Source organism: Hippichthys cyanospilos, chromosome 6 (genome assembly GCF_059441005.1).
Source record: "Hippichthys cyanospilos isolate Australia breed blue-spotted pipefish chromosome 6, RoL_Hcya_1.0, whole genome shotgun sequence".
Taxonomy (NCBI): Eukaryota; Metazoa; Chordata; class Actinopteri; order Syngnathiformes; family Syngnathidae; genus Hippichthys; species Hippichthys cyanospilos.
Genome location: NC_142374.1, coordinates 24,855,646 through 24,875,134, shown reverse-complemented (window position 1 = coordinate 24,875,134; position 19,489 = coordinate 24,855,646). Strand labels below are relative to the sequence as shown.

Genomic DNA, 19,489 nt, shown 5'->3' with positions numbered 1-19,489 from the left:
GAGGACACGGCGGGGGGGGGGGGGGTCTGCAGGCGGCTGATAGCGGCCTCCTCGGGGTGGTCCCCTCGCTACGGCTCCCAGATAACGGCGCCGCGTCTTTTCCGTCACAGAAAAAAAAAAAAGTGTGATTTGAGGCCCTCGAATGTGCATTGTAGTACTTCCTGTGCGGGGATTGTTTGCAGGAGACAATCTAATATAGGCCAGCGCGCGCACGCTTTCCGTCCCGTGTGTAAAACAATCCGAGCGGGGGTCTTATATCGGGGGGGTGTCAGAAGTTGATCTCCTGCGGCATTCTGTGCCGAGCAGGTGCTGCGACCCGACGCTCCCTCATAAGGTAAAGTGGCATTAGTGCGTCCAAATGGCAGACTTATATATAGGCTGCCAATTCAGCACATTGTCCCCGGCCTGCATAGCAAAGGAGCCCCCCCCCCAACCGCCCCTCCTCTTCTTCTCCCCAATTAGTCGAGCGCAGGAAAATCCTCCCTGAAACGGTTCCGAAATGCGGACAAACGTTTGCCTGGGCTGCCACTCACATCGCTGCCCATAATGCGGGACCTCAGTTTTCGATAAGCTAACACACTGCTTCTCAAACGGATGCACTGTTTGTTTGGGGGGGGGGGGGGGGCCGTGAGAATTTTCACAGAATTCCCGTAGCTATCAGGTAATCTAGTGCTTCTCAATTATATTTTGACAGCTTAGTCTAAAACAAAAAAAAAACCAACAAAAATGCCCCCCCCCCCCCCCCCCCCCCCCCCCCCCCCATTGGAATCACCTCGCGCCCCCCACTATTTGAGATACTCTGAGCTAATCTTCTCACTTGCTTTTTAATGCCAGGGCAGGAACCGTAGCGTTTTCTTTTCCACTTAAGAGCAAATCAGTTGGAACATGAAGCGACATAATGCTAAATTGTGTAGCCTATGCCTTTTATTTTTTAAAATATGATAGCAATACACATAGCAATCTGTGACGCAAATTTTCAGCAGACAAGCCCAGAAATAATACAGATGTTACGCAATCTATCACCTGGGAAATATTCTTGGAAATAGCACTACAAACGTAGTTCTAATGGTTGACAGTTCTCAGTTTTAAGTCTTTTTATTTTCATCTAACAATACTTTTTAAAAGTTCAGTGGTAGTTGGCTGTTCTCTGATCCCACACCATTTACTTTCGAGGTGACCAAGGAGGAATGAAATATGCCGAGAGATACCGCCACAAATGCATTTCCAAACTTGAGGAGGTGCAAAATTGAAAAAAGGTTGAGAAGGACTCAGTTCGATTATTTGTTCTCAAATGGGGGTACGCAAAGACACGTTAAGGGGCACGTCACTATCAGCATATCTGCAGGTGTTAACAGTTGTATTGCCGTGGGAAGAACGGGATATATGTCTTTTCAAATTAAGAGCAAATGAATTGGAACATGAAACAACTCACTCAATTTAAAATGCTTTGGTTTTGCTGAGTTTACAATGTTCCCATATTTTGCCACACTCCCTCCTTTCCCCCTCTCTCTCTCTCTCTCTCTCTCTCTCTCTCTCTCTCTCTCTCTCTCTCTCTCTAATATATATATATATATATATATATATATATGTTTTATAGTTTGTAGTTTTATTTAAAATAGAAAATATTTATTTGTAAACAGATTTCTAAATGACTGAATTAACCAATACAAAAAAGAAAACTGTTTTAAAAAAAAGTGAATTAATGAATTAATAAAAAAAAATGGCTACATGAATGCAACAAATATCTTTAGACATTTGGTTTTTTTTTTGGGACTTGCAGCGCTCAAATGTAAGCAGCTGACAAGTGCACATTAGCGGAGTGATTGACAGGCAAGTGTCGGGCTCCGTCAAGCGCCGCGTCAGGCCGTCGGCGCCCCGCGCACGTGGACGAATATGAGCCGGGACGCGGATCACATAGTCGCCTTCGCCGCATATGCAAAAATATTCATACTTTGTTGTTTTGATCTCTGTCAGGGAAACAGGATCATGCCAAAAAAACAACAACATTTTGGACAGTTTTTGCCTTGGAGCTGTTTTAACAATGCTAACAGCTAGCATGCTGACAACGAGTGTTGATTTGGGAACATCCGTTTTCAATAAAAGAAGCAAGCAGACCGAAATAACTTCCGAGTCCATCTTTGAAATGCGAATTGATCAAATGCTAACATGCTAACAATTCGTATCCCAGCTAACAGCAGGATCAATCTTGCTGCGGTTAACTTCTATTTAGGATGAAAATGGCTAAAATGCTAGGGGTTGCTATGCTAACAAAGCTTAGTTTTGGATTTGCCATTTCGCCCCATGTTCTGCGAGCATTTTTCTCCGGGAATTGGTCAAATGCGAACATGTAGCAAGCCAGCAACCTTGGTAAAGAAAGTCCGACGGATTTTACCCGTGATGACGAATCGGATACAGCGTTAAAACTCTTCTTCGCCATTTTAGTTGTCTGGATTTCCTGCTTGCGGCTAAAACCAACCAAGTGCGCATTTGGGCTTTCCGCCATTCATTGGGCGGCTAGTTTACGAGTTATATGGACCCACACGACACACACATACAAAAAAAAAAAAATGAGGAAGTCACTTTACTGGATGGCGCCAAATGAGCTCAATAAGGAGTTTGAATTTGTCGTCTAGCGCTATCGTAAGCGAGGAAAGGAAATGCTAACACGCTAACACGGCAGCGTAATTGAAGCACTTGTGTGTGTTTGTTTTGAAAGCCTTCTTTTTTTAATGATTGGCCCAGGGCTGCTACATGTGTTGTCTAAACACAAATTTTACATTTAGCGGCGAGCGCTCCAAGGCTGCTCTAAGTGCACATTAGCGGCCCTATACAGTGTATACTTATCTCGGGCACACCCAAATTGCAACGTTGCTACACGAAGAATAAAGAAAGATGGTTGCGGCCCGGCTCGATGAAGACCTAACGCGCACATGCGCGCCGGACTCCCGACGTGGCCGTCACAAGGCAGCGCCGCTTTTTTTTAGCTCAGCTTTTCACCATTCGCTTTGCTGTATGTTAGCACGCAAACTGTTAGCGGATAACTGAATAATTATATTTTACTGTGGATTTTTGCGTGGGCTTCAAGTTAGGTTCTTCTGAAAAAAAACTTTTGTTTATCTTTTGTTTAACAAAAAAAAACATTTTTTTTTCTTTTCTCAGACTTTTTTCCCTATTCAAGTTGCTATATGTTAGCACATAAACTGTTAGCATCATTTCTCCCCAGAGAAATATCCAGGGGAAAAATATTAGAATGATTACACTTTAATGTGTGCGTTAAGTTAGTTTCTATTGAAAAAAAAAATCTTTTGATGGTCTTTTGTTTAAATAATAACTCATTCATTCTTTCTTTCCTTAGCTTTTTTTCCTATTCAAGTTGCTATAAACTGTTAGCGTCAATTATCCCCAGGAAAATATCCAGGAGAAAAATATTTCAACGATTATATTTTAATGTAAATTTTTGCGTGTGCATTTAGTTTCTATTGAAAAAAAAATGTTTTATGACCTTTTGTTTTAAAGACAAAACACATTTTTTTTTAAATCCTTTTTTTCTATTCACTTTGTTATGAGTTAGCACTTAAACTGTTAGCATCATTTCTCCCCAGGAAAATACCCAGGGGAAAAATAATAGAATTATTATATTTTAATGTATATATATGCACGTGCTTTAAGTTAGTTTCTATGAAAAAAAAGTCTTTTGACTATCTTTCGTTTAAAACAGAACATCAAATTGTCATTAAAGTTACGATCATTAAAGTTACGATTGTCATGAACACATTGAAATGCCGACATGAGACAACATAAAAGAAGTAAAACCGAATTTGACCCTAAGCAGCACATTGATGCAAGTGCGGCGATATGATAAAAATGGGTGTCATTGGCAAACATCCTCCAGGTCTTATCCGGTTCCAAAACCAGATGGGTGGGGTTCAATGTCGAAAAAAAACAATACGCAGGCATTCTGACTTTCAAGTAAAAATACTGTACTTTGAAAAGCACTCAACTAGCAAAGAAAGGCGCATTGTTGACGCCGGGTTAACTGTTAGCATTTCGGCTAATCAAAACCATTGTGTTGCTAACTTGCTCCGTAGCATATCTGCCGTTAACATATTGGCGTTTAATAAATCCGCAGTGGCGTTTTCTCTACTAAATGCGAACTTGCTACATGTTAGCATATTGACCGTTAGCATTGTTTTCATTCTCATTGTAAATGCCCCACAGCTATGACGATAACGTATACTTCAGCATTTTTTTTCTACTAATAGCTATCTTGCTGTATGTTAGCATACTGTCAGTATGCTGTCAGTATGTTAGCATTGTATAAATTCATGTCGTAAATACTATAATGCACAATTCTTATCACTGCCTACACCTTTTTCTTCTACTCACGTTGGTATTTTGCTCTCTGTTAGTGTGTTAGCAATAATGTTAACAATTGTTAACATGTTAGTACTGTATAAATTCATTTTGTATATAATACATAAAGAAAGAGAGAAATGTATAATTCTTATCACTGCGACGATGTTTTTTCTTCTCAGGTTTGTATTTTGCTACGTTAGCATGTTAGCAGTAATAATAGCATAACAATTGATAACGTGTTAGTACTGTGTAAAGGGTTAGGGTTAGGAACCAATGGAGAAATGTACAATTTTATCATTATATCTTCTTTTCTACCCTGGTTGGTATATCGTTAGCTTAAGAGCTGCTATTGGGTTAGTGACAATGTAAACGTAACAACTGACATGTTAGCATTGTATGAATTCATATTATGTCCTCATCTTTTTCCCTACTTAGGTTAGTACCTTTCTTCGTTAGCATAACAGTTGTTAGCATGTTCGCAATAGCTCTACTTTCCCCTCTCATGCTGCGGTGTGCGGGCTTTGATGATCACTTGAAAACCACTTTCAAGGCTGCGCGCCTTGGGCCTTAAAGGGATAGTGTGTAAGATTTATGGGCAGCAGGAAATGCTGCAAGTGCCGCATTTACCATTGTCCGTAGCTATAATAAACATGGCCGCCTCCGGTAAAGTACCACCCTTCATGTAATATCATTTCATGAGAACTCGACCTATGATTATATTTCAAACATACGGTTGGTCATTAAGAACACATTCATTTGCAAGTTTTGAAATGGTTTAATTGATTCTTTTTTGCATTCAAACGGTCTAAATTTTACACAGTGTCCCTTGAAAGCGAATCACTTCAAAACAAAGAAGGCCGACTGTTAACGCTGAAAGTGATGCGTAATTGTGTATCGCATTGTTGACTCAGACTGCGGAGCCCATTGTGGTGCAGCAGGTTTCTATTAGGAGCGTCCCAAAAAAAAAAAGAAAGATGAAATATTGGTGGCGCCGTCGTCACGGTGCCTCATTGTTGCTGGCACACTCTACTCACTCTGACTAATCAGTACCACGCCGGCGATAAAAACCACTTTGGACCACAAAATGTATTTATATAGTTTGCTGTCGCTCACATCCAGATAATGATGCACAGGCCAATATATTACTAACAGCTTTCGACACTTTTTTTTTTTTTCCTAATGTGAGGAAATATCATTTGTTTTTAGGCCTTCGCTGTAGCTATTGTCAATTCTTGTTTTTGTAAATTTTGTAAAAGCAGTAAAACCATCTTCACTATTCTTAGATGTGTTGCAAAATGCAGAACTGTGAAAAATTTTGAAAACAAAAGCTATAAAACATAAGCATAACACATAAAAGTACAGCTGTGTAAATGATAGATAGAATTTGTTTTTGGCTCTCGCTGTACTGATTGTAAATTCTTATTTCAGAATTTATATATGTATTACAGATATATTATATATACATATGTATTTTTGAATGTATTTTTATTTTAGTAAATGTATAGCTGAGGTTTTATTTTATAGAATAAATGTTCATTTATATATATATATATATATATATATATATATATATATATATATATATATATATATATAAAATGAAAACAAAAAAATAAAATATATCTGTGTGTAGTAATTACAGAAAATATTCAAATAAATTCTAAAAGCACAAATGCTAATACATATGTATACAGTATGTATATACTGTATATGTATAAAATGTTTGAATAAATACAGTCCATAAAAATCAAAATAAAAGTGAAAAAATGAAGCAAAAAACTTATTTTTGTAAGCCATGAACAATAATTAAATATAATGCATTTTATATAAATAACATGTGATAAACAAATATAAAAATAAAAAATAATAATTATATTCTTCTATTATATTATTCTAAAAAATAATTATATTCTTGTTTCATGTGAAGCGCATGTAAAAGTGATAAGCAAAAATAACAACAAACAAACAAACACATTTGATGATCCCGGCCAAGTAAGTTGTTTTTTTCTACTTTCGGTTTAACAAGTGGAAATCAATTCCATGACCTCACCGCAGTCAGCATCAGAGCAAAATGCGCCACTTTTTGCCCCGCTCTCCACGCCACGCTCCCAAAATAGCCTTTTTGACGGACAGCTCCAGAAGTCCTCCCGGCGCGCCGCATTTGGCGGCGACCCGTATTAGTAAACGACACAGCGCTTGACATGCGCGTAATGTGCCCCGGACATAGTGCTGGATTAGCGCAAGCCGCGTGCTATGCTGCCATATTGTTGCTGACTGCGCCCCTGCCTCCGGTTTCCAACGTGAAATCCGAGCTTGGCGCGGACCAGGCACTCCAATGAATAAATGCATTAAAAAATTAAATTAAAATAAAATAAATTATATATATATAGATATATATCTATATATATATAGAGAGAGAGATATAGATATAGATATAGATATTCCGCGTGGGGTTTGCATGTTCTCCCCGAGCCTGCCTGGGTTCTTCCAGGCCTTTCTGGCTTCCTCCCACACTCCAAAAACATGCTCGGCAAGTGCATTGGACATACCGAATCGTCCTTAGCTGTGATTGGGTGCGTGAACGGTTTGGCAACAACCATTCACGCTTCCTGCCCTGCGATTGGCTGTGTGTATACATACATATATATACACACACAGACTCACACAATTTTATCGTCGCTGAGTCCGCCCCACTTGGGTTTGGCGTCCAAGCCAAAGAGACGACTATATGGGGACGACAATCGCGCCAATGCAAACGATGCGTTTAATGTGCGCGGGGAATGGTAAATAAATAAATAAATGGAACGCTAAGTCAGCTTGACTGGAGCGTCACCCTCCCGCGGCGCTAATATGGGAAACATACGTGGCCGTGCCTGTGATGTCACTTGTTATTGGTGGAGGGCGCCTATAGGAAAAATCCCATTTGTCGTGGAAAGAAGCTTATGTCATAAAGACTCTATTGTGGCGGCTGTGCGTTTCCTCGCGCCCGCCCGGCCGCCCGCCCGCTCTTAAGTTGCTTACGAGAAGTCTGCGTGGCGACTTTCGCGCACCGAGCCCGCAAGATTGCGCACACCAGCGATTCTGCAAACAGATCATTAGCTACCGCGTGATATCGATTTTCCCTATTCAAATGAAATGCCAATTTTAGGGTTTTTTTCTGAACTGCCATTGCTCCAAAAATGCATTCAAATCAGCAAGTCTGTAAATTATTGACGTAATAATGAATTTGGGGTGAAATAACATATCCTTGAAAAAAAGCAGTGCTTGTCGTGACAAAAACAGTATCGTTAGATCTGATATTGCAAGGTTTGACGTGTTGCGAAAAATATGAAAGAACCAAAGAAAAATGTGAGCATTTAGCCTCTTTTATAATGTTGATGGTCCCTAGGGGTTTTAGTGTGAATTTTTCAAGAACATTGCCGTTGCTTCAAAAATAAAAATGCTTTCAATTTGGGCCAGTATCGGCCCACGGGCCGTATGTTCGCCACCCCCGAGTCAGACCATAAGTTAATGAAAAAAAAAATGGATGCATTGAAAGCAAAGACCATTTGATTATTTGTTTCAGCACTTTCATATTGGGGACCATTTATGGTCCCGAGGGGTTCTAGTGCAAGTTTTGTGAATCGTTGTCCTCGTTCCAAAAATATGAATCTATTCAAATCAGTGCTATCATGAATTATTGACCAAACAAAGGTCCTCAGTCCACTTTGAAATAATAAACTGATCACGTGGGTATTTGGAAAATACCCAAAGGCTCCCGAGCCGCCGCCGGACTCCCACGAGCAGCCCGCTTGTTTTATGGCGCGCAGTCGTCTAAATCACTCGGCCTCTCTCGCCGATCGCTCCCCGCATTTACATTTACGCGGGCGCCAATTAATTACGGGCCGGCGCTGGACTTGTAAATTGGAGTGTGCGCGTGGGGGGGGGTCACCATCCCCATTCATATGAATTGGGCGTGACAGTTAAAGCCTTGTTGGGGCGGTGACAAGGTTGACTCCCCGGGCCGGGCCGGGCCGGGCCGCCGTTCCCCCGGCGCTGCTTCACACATCTGATCCTCATTTTCAACAAGTGGCGGCGGCGGCGGCGGCGGCGGCGGCTGACTCCCGTGATGAATGACTGCCTGGGATTGTATGGCGCGGCGCTCGCTTCTGCCTTGGGGAGGGAGGCTCCAGACGATCTGATTAGCGTGGCCCAAAAAAAACTTCATCCCCCAAATAGAAGATGCACTCTCCCCATAAATGAAAGTATGGCTTTGTCCTGTAAGGAATAACTTCAAAATATATATATATATTTTTTTGGACGCCATTCGAGGAAGTTTGATGCACAGATGTGCATTTTTATAGCAGCCATATTCTTAAGCCCGGGGATTTTGAGCTATCTTATCCAGAAACCGTTTGACTAAAAAGTTTAATAATCATAACTCTGTTCTTATAAACTCTTGATTGGCCTTGGCTTTGATCTAAACAACAGGTGTCAAACTCAAGGCCCGGGGGCCAAATCCTGGCCCTCCACGTCATTTGATGTGGCCCGCAAAATGATAATTATGGCTAAAATACTGCATTTTGGAGTTGTTTTGTTTGTGTGTTTTGTTTTGTGTGTGTGTCAGGGATTTTTGATACCTCTTTTTTCAGACTGATTGCAGTATTATTTCTTATGTCTAGACTAGTCATCAATACCGATACCAGGCACCGATACACCGGGTGCTATTGTTACATGTCTCCCTTTCGGTTTCAAGATATCATTTTCTTAAAATTCTGTGAGTTTATTGACAATTTTTCCAATGTATCATTTCTAGCTCCTGATTGTTAAAAAGAAAGAATTCTAAATTTGGATTCCCCAGCAGGCTTCATCCTTGATTCATGAAGAGTGAAATAAACAGGACAACCTAAAGCGTGCTATTTCAGAGGCGGCAAACTTGAAAGTTTGTGTCTCCTGCCCTTGACAGTCACAGGTCATGGAGCGTGCGCATGTTTTGTCTGAATGGCATCTTTTCTTGAAGGGGGGGGGGGGGCTTCCTTTTTTTCCCCCGATTCCCGACTCCTTGGCCGGGCCCTCTTTTCTTGTCAGTCACGCCAAGCGAGCGTGTTTGCGCATTCCTCGGCGGCGGGACAAAAGAGCGGCTTTTGACATTCACCTCTTGTTTTTACAGTCCCGCCAAAGGTGTGGCGTTTGCACAGCTTTGTCTACCAGACGCGGGACAATAGCGGGCGCCCATAACGTCATCTCCTCGGGCCGCTTAGGTGCGGACGTATGTGCCGGCGCTTGCCCCGGGCCCCGGGCCCCGGCCCCGGCCGCCGAGTCAGGGCGGGGAATGCGTCCTGTCCTGTCACTTAAGCGCAACTTACCCTTTTGTCAGGCGCGCTGCACAAAAGCTTTCGCGCTCATGCAAACATCCGCGCTGTCGGTGCTCACAGCAACTTGCGTGCGCGCTTGACTTTTCACAAAAGGCGCACATCTGCCGCACGAGAGCCCAGGACCTCTTTTCTCAAGCCTCGTGCACTTTTTTGACCTTTTTTGGTCATTTTGGCATCATTCGGTCTTCCGCGTCCTTCTGGTAGTATGTTCACCAATGGAAGGCGCACTCCTGCGAGTGGGATAGCTGATGTTGAACTTTGACCTGTTGTCACCGTCTGGGTGAAATTTCAGCTCCCGAGTGTGTTCTTTCCTTCACCCTTGCGCAGTATTTTGATCATTTTTGGGACCTTCCACATCCTTCTGGCAGTGTTTTCGCCAAAGGAAGACACATTCCTGCTTGTGTGATAACTGCCATGTTGAACTTTGACCTGTTGTCAGCTTTTGGGTGAAATTTCAGCTCCCTAGTATGTTCTTTCCTTAACCCCTGTGCAGTATTTTGATCATTTATGGGACATTTTCTGTTAGTATTTTCGCCAAAGAGTGACACACTCCTGCTTGTGTGATAACTGCGATGTTGAGCTTTGACATGTTGTCACCACCTGGGTGAAATTTCAGCTCCCTACTGTCTGCTTTCCTTAACCCTTGCGCAGAATATTGATCATTTTTGGGTCAGTTTGTTCCACATCATCCAGGCGGTGTTTTAGCCAAGGGATGGCACATTCCTGCGAGTGTGATAACTGCCACGTTGAACTTTGACATGTCACCACCTGGTTGAAATTTCAGCTCCCTGTTGTCTTCTTTCAATGCTTTCTCTTTGACCGCAAATGCCTTTGATGTCATGATCAGACGTTTGGGAATCAATCCTGTTCTCATCTATAAATCGTGATCATGAAATGGATCAATGTTTGTCATTCTTTTCAGAGGATAAAGAATATCTCTGCCGGTGTACTGTTATGTAATTTTTTTTTTTTAGCCGAGGGATGTCGCACTTCGGCTAGTGTGATAACAAAGCTTTGGGGCTATGTTGAAATTTGACACGTTGTCAACATCTGGGTGAAATTTCAGCTTCCTTTTGCTGTCTTTCAGCGCTATCTCTTAGATGTGAAACGCCTTTGATGGAACGATCAAAGATTTGGACTACATACTTCTCAATATTCATTATCGTTGTCTCAACATAACTTGGTTTTTAATAAATCCAACATTTCAATCAAAATTGAGTGTTAAAATAAGAAAAACGTCCATTTTCTTTTTGTGCCAAATGGCCGAGCCCTACCCTAAACCTTTGCGAGAGATAAAGGAGTTGGCGCTTGTGGCCCAACCCCGTTTCAACATTGGCGCTTGCCCAACATTGTCAACAATTATACAAGCATTCTTTCTTAGTAATTAAGCAGCATCCGTCTTTGTCAGCCGTCAAGCCAAGACATGTTTGTCATTGTCATAGTTGCCTCCACGTTTTTTTTTCTGTATTGCACTGCGCTGGTCATCGGGTTTCGCACCCAACGAAAACTCGAAGGAATACTTTTCATTCAAAATTTCCATAAAGTTCTTTCTATACGTGTGGCAACAATTGTTTTTGCAAATTCAATTTGGATTTGCTTTGCGGAAGAAGGAGGCTCAAATTGTTGTTTACGTTAGACGGTTTCAGTCAAGCTTTCTTTTGTCTTGCACTTGACAAATACAATAAAACGTTTCATTTTTCTAGGCAATTTTTTTGCCAACCATTTCTAAGATATGAGTGTTTAAAAAGGGAGCAAATGCCTGCCTGTAAAAAGTGTCATTAAATGTGTGGTAAAGGTTTACAAGCTTAAAATATAATTCATGAAAAGAAAACAATGAAACTCCCCGCAAAAACTGTACAATAAACCATAAAACATTCAATAAATGAAATAACGGAAAATGTATAATAAATGACAAAACAACAAATGAAAAAAATGTATACAAACAAAAAAAATTTAGTATTTAAATGCATTGTTTTATTTAATGAACAAAAAAGCAAACTAAAAGCCGTACGGTGTAATTAATGTAAAATAACAAACAAAACCACAAATGAAAAACACAAGTATAATAAATTAAAAAAAAAGAATAAATGAACAAACATAAATGAAAAATTGTAAACAAAATGAAAACATTTTACTACCAATGTATATATAAATGTTTAACTAAATTAAAAAATACCTGAAATATTTGAATTAATAAGACATCACTAAACAAAAATAAATTCAAAATACAAAGTAATCAAAAGCAACGAACCAGCTCTAAAAACAATAAAAGAACTCCAGCATCCAAACGAAAGAACAAACTTTTCTAAAAAGAAAAAATCAACTCCAAAACGGTCCTTCCTGCATTTTTAACCCTGGACTGCCAATCGCAGTAAGTACGGCGGCCCTGGAGGCTCAAAAAGACTTAAGGTCAATAGATTCATTTTAACCGCATTTATCTTTTTCTCCAGCTTTTCCTTTTCCTGGTGAAAAGCCGCCAAAGCGTGCTCGTTTCTTCGCTGCGATCTGAGTTGGAAGCCGCTCGCTTTCCCCACTTTTCATCCGGCGTAAATAAACGCAAGGAGCGATGCGTTTATGGGTCAACTGCGGCCCATTGTGGTGTAATTGGCCGCGTGATTAGCGGGATCCCCGCCGCGCTTCCTGCCGGCGACGCTTTCAAATAGGCGGCGGCCATTGTGGCCGGGCGCGAGTGGCGCTGACAGCTGCGAGCCGGCCGCGTTTGTTCGCCCTCGTCGAGGCGCAGGTGCAGGCGGCACTCTTCCCGTTCCCTCCGTCTGACACCTCCGCTATGCTAACAACAGCTACCTTCGCTAACGGGTCTCCTTTATTTATGGATCGTGCAAACATATCGCGCTTAGGCATGGGCCCATAAAAGTCAAAGTTTCTGTAACCGCTAATGCTGTCTATCCTTTACGTTATTTTTTTTACCTAATTTTAATCATCTATATATATATATATATATATATATATATATATATATATATATATATATATATATATATATATATATATATATACATATATATATATATATATATATGTATATATATATATATATATATATATATATATATATATATATATATATATATAGAGAGAGAGAGAGAGAAAACTGAAAAAACACAACAAAAAAATCTGTTGTAAATAAGTTTAAAAAAAACAAAACATTCTTCCGATTCTGATTAGCTGAAAATGATGTCATCAGGGTCAATTTCCGATCATGTGATTGGGATCGCGATATCAATATTTTAAGTAGTTTTAACGTATCAAGCAAAACAAAGCAAAACAACCCTGATTCCAATCGGGTGAAAATCATCAGGTCCGATTTCCGATCTCGTGATCGGGGTCGACGTCGATATTTTCAAGTTGTTTTATTGTAAGATCAAAAAACATCCACACCGCCTAGTGACTTTTCAATGTTTTTGATATAAAATATCAAAGGAAAATCACACAAGGAGGCTAAAATATTACATGACAACTTTCAATATTTCGTCCTACCATCCCTTGTAAATGCTTGGAAACGGGTGGTCAAGAAGTACACACTGCAGATGTTAAATTTAGCCCATGTCGGGCTCATTTACTGCCATTCAAAATTGGAAATCTTGTCCGTTTTGGACATATTGAAAACCCCATGTTTTATCACGCATTGAAGCATCCCCGGACACGCGGCGGTTAAGTTGACAAACGCAAGACTGTCAGTTGTAGTCGCGTCGATATTTTTGGCTGAAGAACAGACGTGGACATGATGGGACAAATTCAGACAGGCTGGATGTTTTATTTTAATTTTTTTTCCCCCTAACTTTCTCAGCCTCCAGGTTCAGTTAGAGTGCGCACGTCGTCCTTGCGACACGTTCATCATGCTGGCAACACGCATGACACGCATGAATGCTCAACAATCGCTTCGCTTGCTACAAACTCAGAATAGGAGATCCAGTTCAAGGGAAATATCAGCCTTGTGCCTGATGTCTTTTAGATTAGTCGAGAAAAAAAAAAAATCTCAATGTGTATAGTAGCGTCTAAAATCTTTGTTTTGTCTTTTTGTTGTCTTTGAACAACTTGCTATCGCATGAAGAAGAACTTGTTAGCGACCGATCGAACCTACCACGCGCCGCTTCTGAGGGAGAGAATCATTTGCTTGACATCAATAAAAGATCACAGATCTGATCGCGCTTTTTAGATCGTCATTGTTATCAATTAGGCTCACATTGTACAATCAAAGCTGTTTTAAACTCGTGTGTGTGTGTGTGTGTGTTTGTGTGTGTATGTATGTGTGCTTGAGTTCTATCAATCTATCTATCTATGCTAGCTAGCTAACTTTTTATCTATCTATCTATCTATCTATCTATCTATCTATCTATCTATCTATCTATCTATCTATCTATCTATCTATCTATCTATCTATCTATCTATCTATCTATCTATCTATCTATCTATCTATCTATCTATCTATCTATCTATAACATTTCTAACTGCTTTCTGGCTAGCTAGAGAATCTAGCTAGCTAGTTAGCCCGTATATATATATATATATATATATATATATATATATATATATATATATATATATATATATATATATATATATATATATATATATATATATATATATATATATATATATATATATATATATATATACACACACACACACACACACACACACACACACACACACACACACACACACACACACACACACTGTATATTTCTATATTTCCATATATCTTTGAGAAATTGAGAGAATGAAGAAATTTTTTCTTGTCTTTTTAGGTGATGTTCAGGAATTTTGAAGCGATCCGCAAGTGAGACGAGGGCGCGTCGGAGTCTTTGAAGCCTCTTAATTGTGTGAGTTGCCTTTTTCTGGTTCCTCTCCCGGTTCGTCGCTCGTTAGCGCCGCCCGCTCAATAGCGGCTTTCGCTCGGAGGCTGAGCGGGACCGGCGGGCGCCGCGCCAGCAGGCTCTCAACACAGCGCTTTTTTTAATGAACTCTCCCCACGCCGCTCATAAAGATTCTCTCAGGAGTCCACCGCTAACACAAGCTCGCGTTAGCGCGTACTAAAAGCGCAGATGGCGCAGGTCGGAGGAAAGAGCGATCCCGCCATATGGGTAATCCTCCTGTTTAAGGATATTTATCAAGGCTGGCCGCCGCGGCTCGTGAGCCGTGTCAGCGGCGGGTCACGGAGTGGCCGCTCGGACCGCCGACAGACGGGGTGCGGTGTCCGGTTTCGGGCGCTAATCTGCGTCCCGCTGACGAGCGGGGGTTCCGTTTCAAAGGCTTTGATTTATAGACCCCCTCACTTGTCTTTAGTCAAAATGTAAGTAGTTTTTTTTTTCTATGAGAGTTCTGAATGGATTTTGAGAGGCTTTCTTTGGAAGGCGGTCGCTAACCAAAACAGCAGCACCGAGATGCTCCACAATGTTGTGCGCATCCAGGTTTATATAGAACTACTTGACTCTTAGATCCCATTTGGTCTACCTTGCATCGTAGTCGCGGCGGCATATTTAGCAACACGTTTCACGTTTGACTTGAGGTCGCTCCACAATGTTGTTTGTGTCGATGTTTGTGTTCTGAAAGAGACGTTCTATTCAGTCTAGCTCAAATTTTACATTATGCTCTGACACCTTCTTTCAATATTCCAATATACTTGAATTATGGTTGCTCCACAATGTTGGGTGTCCATGTTTAGGTCAGGAGCTTTAAGTCATATATAGTGTCTTTAGTGTCATAGTGTCTTTTAAAGGCAATTTGTGTTTGTGTGAACTGTGTGGTAGCTCCACAGTAACGTGTGTCACCATGTCCCCACGACTTCAAGATTCCATTCAGTCTAACTTGCATCTTAGTAGAGATGGCATATTTAGCGACAATAACTGTCATATTTCCTTGACTTCAAATCGCTCCACAATGTTGTATCTGTCAATTTTTATGATATGAACAAGCTCTTCCTTCCAGTCTATCTCAAATCTCACACTATGGTGTGACACATTATGATCATTAGCGTCCAATATACTTGCATTGTGGTTGCTCCACAATGTTGTGTTGGTGTCCATGTTTAGGTGAAAGCGAGCTTCGGGTCTCATTTTTTTTGTCTCAGAATTTATGTTGAGTGCTAATAGTGTCTTTTAAAGGCATTTAGTGTTTTTGTGGCTGATGTAGCAGTGCCACAGCGTTGTGTGCGTTCATGTTGATCATCAGGCCTGCAGCACATAATTTTTCTCTGCCTTGTCACTTGTTAAGTGCGCGGACAGCTAAAAAATGATGATCACTCCAGCTGACCCTGATCTGTGGCCAGCGCACAATGTTGTGTGCCTCTATGATTAATATTCTGATTGAGCTACACAGCTCATCTGCTTCGCCGCGGCTGCTATGAATCGGCCTTAACATAAAGACAGCAGCTTCAGCGAGAAATAGCCATGCAATAGACATCTGACAGGTGGTCGCTCCACAATGTTGTGTTGAGTCCATGTTTGCATTGTGGCAGCTATGCAATTTTCACACTGTTTGCTTCAGATCTTATGTGTTTTTTGATACAACATGATTACCCCTGACGAGCGGTTATAAAATGTCTACACACCCTTGTTTAAATGAAAAAGGTTTGGACAACCCTATTTGTTGTTAGACAATAGACCAATTGTTTGTGTCAAAGTTAACAAGAGTGCCTCACTCCTTTTTTTTTTTCACATTTCCCTAAAGAAACAATGTTTAAGTGCGCGATAAAAACGGGACCTGTTGATCCACTGCTCATGTGACCATAATGAGCATGCGGTCAAACGAGCCGGGTTGCTTTGAATAATGATCGGCATAGCGGGATGATGTTTGTTGGATGACGCGCCGAGCGCCACGCGGAACCAACGCTCTCGCCGTCTTTCATGTGGCGCTCGCCGCCTTGATCGCGCCTCGCCGACGGCAGCGCCGACTTCGGTGCGGGTCGCCTTCAATATGGAGGACTCAAAGTGCCGAAATTAAATCAAAACATGTTTCATGAAACCATTTTTTGATTAATAAAATCAATTTGTCAGGAATTAAATCAATGTATGATTGAATGTTTAATTAATTGAATATGGAATTAAATAAATCAATGTTAAATTACTCACGATTGTATGTAAAAATATATATACACACGCTGTATTTTTTCGACTATAAGCCGCAACTATTTCTCCTGGTTTTAGATAAAAAGTGTAAATTTAATACTATATATATATATATATATATATATATATATATATATATATATATATATATATATATATATATATATATATATATATATATATATATATATATATGTATAATTTTGGGGAATTTAAGCCCCGCAATAAATAAGAAAATATTGTACCTGGGAATGAGGACGTATAAATACGTCTTTGGGATTGAATGAGCTTGAATGGCACTCCATTCGAAGTCTCTGTTTTTTTTTCCTGTTGTTTTTTTCATCGAAATGGCTTCGCGCCAGTTAGGGAAATATTTTGCGTGCGTGTTCGCGGTCACCGCGGTCAACGTTGGTGACGCTAACGACACGTTTACAATGTTAGGGGGCGCCATTGTCAGCTGATCTTCAAACGTTCCAGAATGTTCCTATTTTATTTGTGCGTTTATTTGAAGAGCATCAAAGGAAAAGCGGCGGGCGTTTTCCCCCCGATCTCGTTCGCCCCAAGCTAACGAGCTAACAAGCTAACGAGCGCGCTGAGGTGACCTGTTTTTGGCGGCGTGGCTAGAATGAGCTCCTTTCAGCGTCACTCCGCGCATTAGCCGCGCTGATAAGCAGCGCGGAACTTGATTGTCGGCATTAGATGGGCCTTTGACTTTGGACGTTTGGCTAACCGTTCCCATTTGGAAGGCAATTATCCGCCGGTGGGAGAAAAAAGGGACACCCGTTTTGCTTGTGTGTAACACACGCGAGCTGAGCAGCGTCAATAAGACTCGGACGTGGGTCCCATATGTTTAAATAAAAAAAAAAAAAAAAAAAAAAGGCCCACAGGAAACGATTGGCTGCAATGTGCCGGAAAAAAAGCCGATTGAAATTGAAAGCAATGCTTCTGTAATTACCCAGATATAGGATGCAATTTTTTCCTCAAAAATCAAGGCCTAAAGTGAGGGTGTGCCCTAAAAATGAGAACTTATTTTTATTTAAAAAACAATCATGACAGTTGTTATTTTGTGTCATTTTTAGAATTTTTTTTTTTTTTTTTTGCAGGACATGTTTTTTACTTTTTGTCAAATGTGTTTGTATGAAATTCCAAAATCTTTTCTTCCGTTTTAATTCATTTTTAAAACTTTTATTTTTCAACTTTTTATTTTTCATTTACTACTTTTGTATTTGTTTTATTTATTTATTTATTTATTTTATTTTTTGTATTTATTTTTTTATTAATTGTATTTATTTTATTCTATTTTTATAGATGCAGCCTCTTGATAATTTTTGCATTTGTTTTGGTGATTACTTTTCTTATATATTATTTTCAAATATTGATTGTTACATTACTCTCACCGTTCTAGCCAAAAATGGTCAAATTTTTGTACACTTTAATACACAGTTTTGTATATTCGAATCGATCGTCCCACATTTATTTATTTTCTTTGCTTTTGTTATCATATTTGCTATATTATTATAATATATAATTATATATACCGTATATTATTATATGTTTATAATAAACTCAAATTCTTGTAATATTGTTCTAATATTGACGTATTTGCCATGCCTGTCATGACTCTGCTCCTTCCTTTGATAAGCGCCTGAGAAAAAGTCACAAAAAAAAAAAAAAAGCGCGAGGCATGTGTCTGAGGCCCGTCTGGCCGGTCTCCCGTTTGGCGCTCGGTCACCCGGTTGGAAGTAAACGCTACCCGTGGAGGCGAGTGCCCCGTGGCCTCCTCCCAAACCGCCGGAGCTCTCGTTTCTCCGAGCGCCTTGGAAGCGGGGGTCTGCTCCACATATTCTCTTGTTTTTTTTGTTGTTTTTTTTTTGCGGCCAGAAGAAAGGAAGCCGTGGGCCTGAGTCACTTTTTCCCCTCGCGTCTCCTCTCCCCCAAGGAAACCGCAAGCGGCGTCTTCCTGGAGATGAGCGCTTTTGTCTCCTCGCGCTCCTGATGTGACGTTGGCCGACGAGCCCGATCTTCGCAGTCGTCGTAAGGGGCCCTTCGTCTCCGACCCTGCCTCTCTACGGGACCTTAATCAGTTCAGTTGGAGTTCGTTCCGCGTAGTTTTGTTGACGTCCTCGTCCGTGTAAAAATTCAGGGGAGCCTGTTCCGAATCGTCCACCTACTTATCTATATTCTCGTCTTCCATGATCTCAAAATATTGTAATCTTCCAAATATGACGCGTTTTTTCCCCCAAAAATAAAAGCGAAAAGTACGTGTGCGTCCTATAAACGCGAACTTAAAATTCGATTTTCTTTTGTTTTTTATTCGACTCCATTCGATGTAGATTGAGCCGTCAGCCACGTAAGCCAAGTTTTGACGCACATATGTGCATTTTTAGCTGGACTGTAGTCTTACTTAGCATAATTACCGTTACGGGACGAGTTGGTTGTTAGCAGCCTGTGCCCGTTGCAGTTAGCGGGGGTTGCTATGGCATTGTTCTCCATAAAAGAAGCAAGCAGACTGAACAAACCCCCGAGTCCATCCTTGTTCCCAGACAGGAGAGAATCATGTAAAAGTTAGGATGTCCCAGTTGATTCGATTCGACGGGTGGACAATCACATTTGGAGCAGAAACATGAACTAACTATGAAGAAAAGACGAAACCACCCAGAACGTAAAAAGGCAAATCAAACTTCAACAAAA

The 19,489-nt window shown here is 40.6% G+C and overlaps 1 protein-coding gene across 1 annotated transcript in view; it reads left to right on the top strand.

Moving 5' to 3' along the window:
• The window catches only part of LOC148422974 (transcription factor SOX-6-like), a 79,520-nt gene that overhangs the window by 3,631 nt on the left and 56,400 nt on the right, over positions 1-19,489 (top strand). Inside the window, exon 2 of the mRNA XM_088417734.1 lies at positions 14,480-14,554. The gene's annotated coding sequence lies outside the window, so the exon portion shown is untranslated. The remainder of the gene's footprint in view (positions 1-14,479; positions 14,555-19,489) is intronic.